The sequence below is a fragment of the Saccostrea echinata genome, unplaced genomic scaffold, assembly GCF_033153115.1.
Source record: "Saccostrea echinata isolate AGI-Se365-2 ecotype Australia unplaced genomic scaffold, CSIRO_AGI_Sech_v1 ptg000045l, whole genome shotgun sequence".
Lineage (NCBI taxonomy): Eukaryota > Metazoa > Mollusca > Bivalvia > Ostreida > Ostreidae > Saccostrea > Saccostrea echinata.
In genome coordinates, this window is record NW_026889794.1 from 1361304 (window position 1) to 1373496 (window position 12193).

The window sequence follows — 12193 nt, forward strand, 5'->3', positions numbered from 1 at the left end:
AAAAATGTAGTGTTGCCAAAAAAACATCAATTGTAAAATTCTGATAGAAAATTAAGACAAAAAAGAATTTTGGAAGTGTAAAATAATAACTGATATACATTTTAAAACTTAAAAATGTTATATAAATCTTAAACAGCATTAATGAGAGTCAAGTATATGTGCATACCCAAAAATGTCAGGAGTGCAACATTTGATGTTTTGCTCCCAAGCATGAAAAAACTATTATCATTATATGATTTTCTGATTTTTATTTTGGAAAATAAAGACACAAAGAACATTTTTATTAAATAGATTTATCAATTACAGGATCTGTCTCTGCTTCAGATCCATATTTCTATGGTCAGGAGTGCAACACATTTTTTTAAAGATTCAAGTTGTGTGACGAAAAGACTTCTATTCATGCTTAGAAGTATTCATTAATTAATAATGATCTTTTGTATAATTTAATGCTAAATTATTGACAGTTTTATTATTAAAATCCTTCCTTTTTCAATTTTATCCATTCAGATGTGTTTTTATCTTTTTTGTGATTTTTTTAATGAACGTTAAAAATAAACACACTAAAACATTGTCATAAAATTCAAGTAATTCCTCCTCAACTTCACTGAAACAACAGAACAAGTTCTTGTGTAATTTTCACTTCACAATTCTACTTTAAAGGCCCCATTGCTTTTGGTCAGGAGTGCAGCAAATATGTTAGAATTATAAATCATCCAATAAGAATAAAAATAAAGAAAAATTGATGAGTAGAATTTTTCTGGTGGGTTACTGTGATTGTCTTCTAAAGGAAAATATGCTTTAAAATATATTTTATCTTCTAAATATACATTTAAGCTAGTTTTTTGGCATAAAATGGGGTATAATTCCAGATAAAATGCAAATTTTAAATACTTTCATCTGTTTTAGTTATGAAGTATTGGACTATAAATATTGCACAGTTTCATTACCACTTAATGTTGCCAACACTCTATGAATTTTTGTGTTCTATGGTTTTAATTTAAAACTTTACTGCAGTCAGGAGTGCAACAAAACTGCTTCATAATTACCGATGCTTTTTAACTATCTTTACTAAAAAATAAGTTGAAAAAAAATGCTTGATACTATTTGATGTTCAAAACACTATGTCTATCAACAAATTACAGAAATGTTACAGTCAATTCAGGGATTAGTTTTCATCATTTCACATATATTTTAAATACAATTTATATATATTACACTTTGCAAATAATCATGTTTTAAGGTCTTTAAAATAAGAACAACCTGCTGTAAACGATGAAAAATATCAACACGACAAATTAATTTTCAAAGTAAGAATGGGTTATTGTGTGTTATCATTTTTAAAACAATGTTAAATAAAATACATATCAGATGTCAGGAGTGCAACACAATAATGTAACATAGGGTCACTTCAAAATCTAGTATTTTTTGTAAGAGAACTCGTATATAACAATTCTTTTTTGGCTTAGATTTAAAGAATTGACTTGAACGGACAAAAAAGTGAATTTTGGGGAATTTTATTGCTTCATATTTTTTTCATATTAAAACTTTTCAAACCAGAATTGAAAAAATAATGTAAAATAACAATCAAAAAGCCAATTTTTTGTCACATGTACAAGAGAAGATACTCCTTAAAGGTCTAGATTTAATCATTTATACACCTTCTACCATTTTGAAGCATAAAGAACTATAATTTCTTGTGATTATGTATTTTAGAAAGTCTTTTAAGGTGTAATGATATTTTCTTTTTTCAAAAGAAATTTTACTAATAAAAATTCTGAAACTTTTTAATCCAATTGTCTATTCTATTGCCACTTCAGGATTTTAAACTAGAATGCATTTGCAGTATGATGATATAAGTGAAAAATATGTTATAAGTAGTTGAATTTTGCCAAAAAAAATTCAGTTTGGTGGTAATTTTTTTTGAATTCACCCATATACAAGTTTGTTCAAAGCATTGCCCTGGAGAATTAGTAGGTAGGGGGTAGGATCACAATAGGGATAAATTTATTTAAATTGTATAAGCTGGTTTGTATCATGCTACATGTTGCAAAGCAACTGGTAGAGCAAGATTGTACACTGACAAAGTAATTTTGATTGGTTCAATTCTGATAATAAATGAAATCTTATTTCTCATCCATGCAAATATATGCACATTTTAACATGCTGTCTGTCAGGTACTGATTTTTTATGAGCTATTTCACACATTTTTTTTCAATTGTACCAAAGTTTTTCAATGATTAAGACCCATGTTGTTGATAAACATTTTAACATTGAGTATAAACTTTCAGTTTTCTACAGCAGTCATTTAAATGAGTTGTTGTGTACCTCAACCCATGCCTCTCTGAAAAACACAAAAATGGTACATAGATTTAAAAAAATTGATCATCTACAAGATCCCTCAATACACGTCAAGAATACACTAAAACAATGTTAGGAAAACCCTTAGTTTGCATGCGAGTCCACTCACATCCATAAATGCAAGGACTAATTTCAATGAACATATTAAGAATTTGTAAAATATAGAAGCCTCTACGGTCAGGGCATCGAGGGAGTTTCTTATTGAAATTTGTCTGTTGTGTATTGCTGTTACCATTGAGAGCATTGATGTCATCTTTGTAAACTTAATTTTCACATTTTATTCCTCAGATCCACAGGGTCAATTTCAACCAACTTGGCACTGGTTATTCTTCAATGAAAAGGATTAAAAATTGTGAAAATAAGGACCATGCCCCCTTCCAAGGGAACATACTTTAGAAATGGCATAAATATGTTGGGATAATTTCAGAGTCTTCATTTCAATAAGCATAGACCAGACATCAAAGCTTGTTGACATAGCATTGATACAAGTTTGTTCAAATCATTGCCCTGGATGCTAGGGAGGTATGGTAGGATCACAATAGGGATACAGTTTACTTTAATTGTATAGACTGGTTTGTATCATACTACTTGTAGCAGAGCAACTGTCAGAGTAAGAAAGTAATTTTGTTTTTTTTCAGCTTTGATGGTGCATTTATTTCTCATCTATGCAGATTTAAGCATGCTGTTTTTTAGGTACTGTTTTTTATGTGCTATTTTACACATCGTTTAAGAAAATGTATCAAAGTTCTTCAATGACTAAGACCCATGTTTATAAACATTTTATCATTGAGCGTAAATTCTGAGTTCTTTACAGTGATGTTATCACAGCATTTAAAGTAGCATTATAACACACATATATTTTAAATGCCTAAATAGTTTCTTTCTATTGATTTAGTTATTTATGAAAAAGAAGCATGGAAGTTAGTGTAGATTTGAATATTAAAAACTACTAAAAGGATGAGCAAAAGGAACAGTTTAAAAGGTTACACATACATTTTTATACAGTCATACCTCATATCTGCTATAAATTCTAAGGGCCTGGACTGAGGTCATAAAACTTGAAAGTTGTTTCAACAGAGGAAAAATATTTTTCAGAGGAATTGTTAGAGTAAATAGCCACAGTTACAATTCAGTATGCAAACACTATTATTCATGCATGTAGATTCAAATAATTAAAATTGTAACTCTTTTGTCAGGGTGCTTCATCAAAAAGGACATAAATAATAGATAGAAGGATATTTCTTTGTGAAAAAATGCAAATATGTGTCAAATCAGTATGTAGGGGTTTATTTTGTGAATAAAAAATGTCAAATTCCAGCAATTTCCTAGGTTTTGGTTTAATTTGGTGCAAATTTTATCTTCATTTGAAAGAAATAGCAAAGTGGCTCTAATGAGAATCATCATGGCTGATGGGTTTATATAGTCCAGTGTTAATCTGAGAACATTCTTTAATAACTTGTAATTCCGGAGGTACTAGATTTGAGTGATACTGGAGCAGATTTGTTATACAGTTTATGAACAGGTGAAAAAGTGTCATTTTAAAGTAGTATAATCTTTAAATTTGTAATAATATGTTTGTATTTATGCATTTATTGAAGAAGACAGCATCGACATTGTTTTAACCTTCCAGTTTAGACCTTCGATTTGTTTACACAATCAGAAAATTAAAAGAGGAACACCTACAGACTTTAACAAATACTAGTAGACTCTGATGTAAAAGAACTAAGGATATGGTGATTTTAAATAATTTGATGCTGTAGTTGTAAAGTGTATGATAAAAATTTAAAAATGACTAGACATTTCTTAAATTGTATAAGCTGGTTTGTATCATACTAGATGTATCAGAGCAACTGGCAGAGCAAGAAAGTAATTTGATTGGTTCAGCTTTCATGATAAATAAAATTTGCATCAATTTTTTTCTCATCTACGCAGATTTAAACATGCTGCTTGTCAGGTACTGATTTTTGTATGTGCTATCTCACACATTTTTTAAAACAATTCTACCAGTTTTCCAATGACTAAGACCCTTGTTGATAAACATTTCAACATTGAGTATAAGCTTTCAGTTCTCTACAGCACTCATTTAAATAATTTGTGGGGTACCTCAACCCATGCCTCTCTAAAAAACACAAGAATGGTACATAGATTTCAAACAATTGATCATCTACAAGATCCCTCAGTACAAGTCAAGAATGAACTAAAATAAGTGTTTAGAAAACCCTTAGTTCGAATGCCAGTCCACTCACATTCAGACATGCAAAGACTAATTTCAATGAACATATCAAGGATTTGTTTAAAATAGAAACTTCTAGGGTCAAGGGCTCAAGGGAGTTTCTGGTTGGAATTTGTCTGTTGTGTATTGCTGTTTTCATTGGTATCATTATAAGCATTGATGTCTTCTTAGTCAACTTAAATTTCACAATTTCTTCTTCTGATCCACATGGTCAATTTCAACCAACTTGGCACTATTTTTTCTTCAATGAAAGGCAATAATGTATTTTCATAGCAAGGACCATGTCCCCTTCCAAGGGGGAAAAACTTTAGAAATGGAATGAATATATATGTTAGGATAACTTCAGAATCCTTTTCTCAATAAGCACAGACCAGCCATCAAAGCTTGTTGACATAGGATTGATTCAACTTTGTTCAAACCATTGCCCTAGAAATATATTCTTTTTATATTTTTTCATAACAAACACCAATATCTTTACTCCTCTTTTTTTTCTCAAAACCATGGGTAGACCGTTGAATTGACAAGCCAAATATCTCCAAGCTCATTTTAGCATGGGAAAGAGCTTGTAGGGGTTTTAACACCCTATCTTCTCTACCTCCAAAAGAAATTTGGACAAAATATACTTGTGGGTAAATAGTAAATGAAAGGGTTTTTTCGTCGTTTCATACCCCCCCCCCCTGCATATTTAAGGGCTTTATAATATTAATTGCTCCTAGGTGGGAAGTGGGAATCCCCACCCGACCTCCGGGAAGAATTGCTGGATCCGATATGCCCTCCATTAAAAAACTTGTAGATGCCTCCCAAGACCTAAAGTCGGGAAGAGGGTAAAACCAAGTATGAAAAGCCGAAAAAACTTTGGGGGATCTCCCTCCCCCCGAAAATAGGTTATACAAACAATAAAAAGAATGAAAACTTTTTTTTGTTCGGGGAGGGGCAATTCTCTCGGACAAATTGCTTCAGTTTCCTCCATTTATAGTTTTTCTAACCAATCTACCATATGTAGGGTCCATAGGGGATCCAAGTCATTTCATTTAATTTATTATTTAAATTTAATAACTCTGGGCATCCCAGGGGGCTCCAAACCCTCCCCTCCATCATACGTGCACGGAAAAGATTTTTTTTAAATATTGGAACCCTATCATTATATGTTTCTGAATCATGATGAAGTAAGCATTGTTTCTTAATATGTATTTATGTTTAATGTATATTTCGCAAGGGATTAAATGATTTTCAATGCAGTAGACAATACAATAAAGACGATATGTAATGTTGAAATTCAGATGAAGTAGATATCGTAAATGCTAACAATGGATTTTGCATAAATCGGTTTCGGAATCTGGATAAAATTGTTTACAGCCACCTGTGCTGTATTACTCCTGATCCTTATAAAGAGAACAGACTCTAGGTTTTACTTATGACCTTTGAAATAACGTGATAGATGTTTAAAAAAAAACTGGAGGATTACATATTTTGGATTTTGCTCAGGAAAAGCTATAAATAGAAGGGGAAAAATGTTTTGTATTTCTGTAAGTGTCTTTGCTTGAATATTTTTTCTTCACTGATTCCTTCTTATTGTGTTAGTGTTGGGCCCAGAGAATAACTTTGTTAGTGTCGCCGGTTGTATCAAGTTCTTACGCAGGCACGTTAAGGCTTCCCAGAGAATATCGCAGTGTACTCTGTACCTTCACGTGTCTGAACTACAAATGTATGACGTCATAATTGAAAATGACGTCAAGTCACTGCAAACTTGAGCTGTTATGATGGGGAGAGTGTCAAAAACTTTACACCTTATTTCAATCTGCATATAAAGTGTCAGAAAGGTAGTGTAAAATAAACGTGTTTTAATCTTTTTTCAAAATCTTATATATCCGAATATTTTAGATAACTTTGCTTTATTGCTCTTGTTTAAAAGTCAGCGTGTTCAAAATATATACGAAAATATACGTTTGACATTTACCCTTTTTTATACCCTTGGATAAAAATTTATAATACAGTGTTCCCTCGGTATATTGCCAACTTTTGTCCAAGACAGATTTTGGCATTAAAGCGAGGGTGGCAATATAACGAGTTCTGCCATAAATTACAATGCAATGAGCCCAGTTCAAGATGAATACGTAATTTATTTTAGTTAAAATCAAATGTCATGCTTTTGCGCGTGTGTACATACATATACACTGAAGCGCAACTTTCATCTCTTCCGGAAAAAAGTCATTAATGTATTTGTTTTTAAAATGAAATGAAAATGTCACAATATTACGACATTTTTCAATTTCCCGCTCTTTCGCTCTTCTGTTGATCCTGGGTCGAAGAATTTAAAAACCCGATGATAACGATGATAACGGTGTCAATAGCAGTTATAGCCTCTCGGTATACAAAAGTTTTTGAGGTTTATTGTCAATATCATCTGAATTGGAAGTAGATTATTTCACCATCTCAATAATACTAGATAAGTTAAAAAAGTTCGGTAACAGACAAATGGAAAGTCACGTGCCAGGGTACATGTCTAGATCTTCATGAACCTGTTGAAATATACACGTATTCTCATGTTTGCTAGTACCTGAGTACTTTCTCTTCTTAATCTGTTTTGATATTCATCAATCAATCCATTATGTGTCCAACAATTGATGACTGTTTCAGGGGTATCGGAATCCCATGCTATTTTCACGTGCGGAATTATAGTAGTCTAAAAATAGAGATGGGATTTCCTTAGAATTTAGAATTTGGTTTTTTGATCTTTGGGGAATAAAATGATTTTTTCATTTATTATGGCCTGGTTCGGTGAAAGCAACAATCGGCGATTTACAGTTAAATAAAATGTACAATTATTTGTTTGGGTTTATTTTAAATTTTCGTTTGTAATCTAAATTTGTACGCTTTCTCTTCCCTGACTTTCCCATTATTGTGATGAAATAATACTTCTATCTTATAAAAACAACACAAAAGAAATTGCTAATTTTGAGTTTTATAAAATGATTATCTTTAATTTAGCTGAACTCCTTGTTCAGCCAGTCACGCTTCACCGCAACCACTGTCAAAGCACGGGTGTGACGTCCAAATTACCGACGCGCTCTAGATAATTGGCATTGTTACCGAGGGTTTTCCTTATATAATTTGACCTTTTGTTTCCCCAAACTAGTGGCGGATGGCAATAAGCGGGGGTGGCAATATAACGGGTGTATTAATACAGGGGGAAATCCGTTCTTGGAGAATTCCTGGCAATAAGCGGGGGTGGCAATATAACGGAGGGCAATATACCGAGGTAGCACTGTATGTGTATAAAAGAGCCTGGCGCAGGTGATTTATGAGGATTTATTTGAGATCTTTTGTGGAAATCCGTAAGAGCAGTTTCCCCTCTAACTGAATCTTGCTTGGGAAAAATGTGTGATGGCTTTGTTTTAATACAGATGACGATATTGAGTGGAAAATACCCTCAAATTTGTCGGTAAGTTGAATTTATTGTGAAATATTTTGTACCAGAGTAATAGTATAACTTTTCCCAAGCAAATTTCGGGTTCACAAGGATGCGACGAGTTTATTTATGTGACAAAAAGTTAATAATGATTGTGTTAATCAGCTGCGCCGAAGCGATTTATGTGAAACACCTCAAAAAAGTCGAAATGACCGTCACGTGATCAACGAAGTCATGTGATATCGTAACAAATACGTTTATGTATAGCCTAGAGAACTCTCTAAATAAATTGGCTGTACTTAAGTACATAACTTACAAATAAAAATAAAAATCGACCTTGCAATGTAGTGTTATGTTTTGAACGCATTTTAAGCTTCGGGAAGCCTTAACATTGCTGCGTATTTTACACTAGTTTTTTTAACACGTTTCCGCCATCTTAAGTATTGTTTTGATAATTAATTCATTACAAATAGAGTTTTTTCAAAAAGCTTACCGTCTTTAGCAACAATCTTAAACAGTAAACTGACCTAAACCTATCAGGCCATATAATTCTTGAAAATTTCTTAGCTTTGTATTTCTGCAGTAGTTTTTTCTAACATAAGCTGTACCAAACGGATGTTAACAGATGCTCGGATGTCTCCGTAAACTTCGACTCTGCTACCGAGATCATTCGGCAAACCTCTGCTGATTCCATGACCCTTGCCTTGAACAGCTTTTCAACCAATGAAATAATTGAACATTTTTTCATCATGCAATTTCTACCAATCACAAAAGAGAGGAAGTCCGATGACTGTAAAATACTTCAACTCTGTATACCGTCTTACAAGGAAGACAGTAATAAACTGAATTTATAGGTAAGTTTTGCGAGTACTGTCATTATATCCTAGCATGAGAAGTGGGGTTTATAGTGATGGAGTATCCGTCCTTACGTCCTTCTGTTCGTTACACTTACGATTCGATGGGACAGATATTTGGGGTTTGCTTTAGCAAAATATGGACATGGACATAACCATCACTTATCTGCAACTCCTCTTACACCAATGAATGCAATTTAATGACGTTTGAAACAATTCTTATTACATAATTCCATTTTTCACCTATTTTGCGTTTCGAACGGAATGATATGTGGGGTTTTCCATAGCAAAACATGAACTTAGCCAATCTCGGTGAACGTGGAGTAGCTATATCTTATCCAGAACACCACTGTATGCTTTTTCATGAAACTCTCACTAGATCTTTATTACATAGTGGCATTGCATCACAGTATGACACGATTAAAATTAGCATTATTTTAAGCTCACCTGAGCCGAAAGCTCAAGTGAGCTTTTCTGTTTGTCCTTGTCGTTGTTGTCGTCGTAAACATTTTCAGAATTAATCTTCTTTTCCAGAACCATTAGGCCAATATCAACTAAGCTTGAAACAGAGTATCCTTAGGTAAATTTGTTCAAATGAAGGTCCACACCCTCTTCCAATGGGGAGATGATTAAAAAAGTAAAAATAGGTGTTGTCATCTTCTTCTCAAGAACCACTGGGCCAGAAGATATAAAACTTACTTAAAAGCTTTTGACATAGTGAAGGTTTATTTTTTTCACATCATGACCTCCTGGGGTAGTAGGATAGGGCCACATGCTATAAAACTTATCATGGGTATAAGTCAGAAAAAAATCTTTAAAAATCTTCTTGTCAAGAACAGGAAAGCCATGACTCTCGGCTGCCACTGACCTAAGTCGATAAAAAATGGGTAGCAACCGTTCCTTCGCCATGCGCTCGGCACTTTGAAGTGAAAGTTGCGGGTACTTCGGATGAGACCTTAAAAACCGAGGCCCCGTGTCACGGTAGGCGTTGGCACGATAAAGATCCCTCACTGCTCAATGACCATGAGTGCCGAGTAAAGGTCAAAATTTGAAGCCCTTCACCGGTATATGGTGACGTCTCTATAAGAGTGAAAAATTCTCGAATGGGACGTAAAAACAACATATAATCAATCAATCAAACATCAAGGTCAAGTTCAAATGGTCAAAATTAATGGTGCCCAAGGAAAGGCCTTCTAACAAGAAATACACATGTGAAATATGAAAGCTCTGGCACCAACCGTTCAAATCTTATAACCAAATTTAAAGTCTTTCAAAAGTAGGTCAAAATCCAAGGTAAAAGATTCAAAGTTGTTGGTATCCAAAGGAAAGTCTTGTCACAACGATTATATATGTGAAGTATGAGAGCCCTATTACCAACCGTTCAAAAGTCATGGCCAAGGTTAAAGTTTTGCTAAAGTAGGTCAAACCCCAAGGTCAAGGTCAAAGGGACAAAGTTTTTTGGTATTCAAAGGAAGGTCTTGTCACAAGGATTACATATGTAAAGTGTGAAAGCCCTAGCATCAATCGTTCAAAAGTTATGGCCAAGGTTAAAGTTTTGCAAAAGTAGGTCAAACTCCAAGGTCAAGGTCAAAGGGTCAAAGTTGTTGGTATCCAAAAGAAGGTCTTGTGACAACAATTGCATATGAGAAGTATGAAGGCCCTAGCACCAACCGTTCAAAAGTTATGGCCAAGGTTAAAGTTTTGCTAAAGTAGATCAAACTCCAAGGTCAAGGTCAAAGGGTCAAAGTTGTTGGAATCCAGAGGAAGGTCTTGTGACATCAAATACATATGTGAAGTATGAAAGCCCTAGCATTAACCGTTCAAAAGTTTTGCTAAAGTAGGTCAAACTCCAAGGTCAAAAGGTCAAAGTATTGTGGTATCCAAAGGAAGGTCTTGTCACAAGGTATACACATGTGAAGTATGAAAGTCCTAGCACCAACCGTTCAAAGGTTATGGCCAAGGTTAAGGTTTTTTTTTTCAAAAGTATATCAAACTCCAAGGTCAAGGTCAAAAGGTCAAGTTGTTGGTATCTGAAGGAAGGTCTTGTCACAAGGTATGCACGTGTGAAGTTGAAAGCCCTAGCGCAAACTATTCAAAAATTAAGGCCAGGGTTAAAGTCTTTAAAAAAATTTGCAAAAGTGAGTCAATTTTGCAAAAGTGAGTCAAACTCCAAGGTCAAGGTCAAAAGATGTGGGCAAGGTGGTTGAATTTTTTGTGGACATACAGACAAACAGACACACAGACGGACGGACAGGGCAAAAACTATATGCCCCCGAATCTTCGATTACAGGGGCATAAAAAATCTGAAAAAAACATTCTCAGAAACAGTAAAGATTAGTTATATTTTATTGAAGCATCCTCAGATAGTGTAGATTCAAGTTTGTACAAATCATGAACCCGGAGGTAGGGTTGGGCTAGAATAGGTGACCAACTCTTACGTATAAGAAAATTAATCTGTTGCTGTTTTCAAAAGCAGGACGAACATGATTAGTAATATTAAGATGCAGTCAGTTTTTTTTAGATGTGCTGTCTTGCTTCTACTTCTCACATTAGAATCCCAGTTAGGTTCTTTTAAACATGGTCGCTATAATGTTTCACATAATCATTGGGTCGTATTCTGGTTGACTTGTTTTATACCAATTGGTTTTGTTTATATACTGAAGTTCCATCTACCTAATCAATACATATGGGTTACAGCGGGTATGACCGATCAACAGGGGATGCTTACTCCTCTAGGCACCTGATCCCACCTCTGGAATTTCCGGGGGTCCGTGTTTTATGCCCTCTTCACCAAATTAAATTGTTTATAGATTTTTTTTAGATGAATCACTGTTAGTTATCCTTTTTCAATCTTAACCTCTTTGAAAAATCAATTTATCTGACTTGAATAGTATTAACATAAAGGACATTTTGGGACGTAAAACAGCATACAATCAATCATTAAAAAATCCACAGCTAAAACAGCATCGCTTAACAGACGTACAGTGCAACAAAACGCAATAACATAGAGGATGGATAATAGTAATTCACGCTTACATCGTAAAGCTTTTCATTCTCTGTAACTTTTTAACATTTTATGAAATTCCTGTGTCTTTTTCAGCAGTTAAACAAGAGTATTCAACAGCCCTTACTTCGCTGCAGCAACTATGAGTTGGAATGGAGCAATTACTGCACGTGTGTAAACCTTCATGCTTCATGTACATTAAATGTTTGAGTATGATCTTCCTTTCATTTTTCCTATTATTCAACAGAAAAAAATGAATTGCAAGAAAAACTCCTTAAATGTTAATTAATCTAGATTAAGCAATATAGATTAAGTATTAAGAAAATTTGACGATA